The sequence below is a fragment of the Oryzias latipes genome, chromosome 23 (genome assembly GCF_002234675.1).
Source record: "Oryzias latipes chromosome 23, ASM223467v1".
In the NCBI taxonomy this organism is placed as follows: Eukaryota; Metazoa; Chordata; class Actinopteri; order Beloniformes; family Adrianichthyidae; genus Oryzias; species Oryzias latipes.
The window spans coordinates 17860908-17862325 of NC_019881.2; positions in this window are offsets into that span (position 1 = coordinate 17860908).

Below are 1418 nucleotides of genomic sequence, written 5' to 3' on the forward strand. Positions count from 1 at the left end.
CAGGGCAGCGTCAGTATATGGAAAAAATGGCGACTGAATTGACTTAATTTCATTTGGGCTGAAAAATCGTTTCTTTGAAGGTGATGTCCCGCTAACGCACGCCAAGTCTGACATACAGTCTTTAGAGCTGCAGACTCAGTTATAGTCCTTGGCTGTGATAGACGGTCATCTGTTAAAAATAGAAATTTTATTTAAGTCTTTAGACAGAAATGAGGATCCAGAACAATATCATAATAATTTTCTTTCAACATTCAGCTCCAATAAATCACCATTTTCCGTCTCCAGTTCTTGTTGCAGCATCCAGGACCAAACGTGTCTAGCATTAAATACACATTTGTCAGCTTTCATACGTGTGAAAGTTTTTATACTATTATTAAAGTTATAAGCTATTAAGGCAGCTTATAAAACCCTCCCTAAACGGTAAAGTCAATAACAATCTTTTTAATAATAAATGTCATTTTCTTAATCCATAACAGCTCTGAAAGGACCAGAATGACCGACTACTTTTCAAAATGTCACCTATGAAAATGGATCAAGACATTGTCTAAAGACCCGACAGCGGAAGTTGTAACGAATAGAAATTTCTCTAAGCCAATTGAAATTAAGGGAGGATGTCGGCAATGATGTCCTCTCTCTCCTTTGCTTTTTACTTTACCAATAGAACTATCTTCAGCAGCGATTCGTGCACATACACTGATAAGTGCAATCACAATAGGACCCAATATACACAAAATGTCTTTGTTTGCAGACGATGTCGTTTTATATTTAAGTAACCTTACATCAATCCCAGCAGTGCTAGAAGTGATTCAAATATTTGTAAAGTGAATAATGCAAAATCCTCAATTTTAATGCTAAATTCCATGGAAAGGCAAAACCCTACTTCCAAAACATCTCACTTTAAAGTAGTAGTATTTTGAATACTTTGGAGTGGTAATTGGACCAAAGCTGGAACAAGTTTTCCAACGAAACTATGATTACTTACTTTACTATACTTACCATTTGATAGAGGGGGGCTAAAATGCCCTAATTTTAAGCATTACTTTTGAGGTACACATCTGCGCTCCATTATGTTTTACTCCTCCAACGAGAATAATCCACATCGGGTAGAAATCGAATCCCACAATTTAAAAATACCTCTACCATCATTCTTATACTCCGATAAAATAAAAAAGTTACAAAGACAAAAAAATGTCACCTATGAAACGTAAAAATGGTTCAGGCCACAGTGGGATTTATCATTTTCTCCGCCATCTCTGACCGACTTCAACTTTCAAGGAAATTCCTTCGACGTTTTGCGTAAGACAATAAATATATATTTTTTTTTTTTTAACTGCGAATTTTTGCTTATTTCCTAAACATCAGCAGTTTCCTCCAAGTTCCCATCACAGGATTTCCATGCGGACAAACGTCGCAACAAA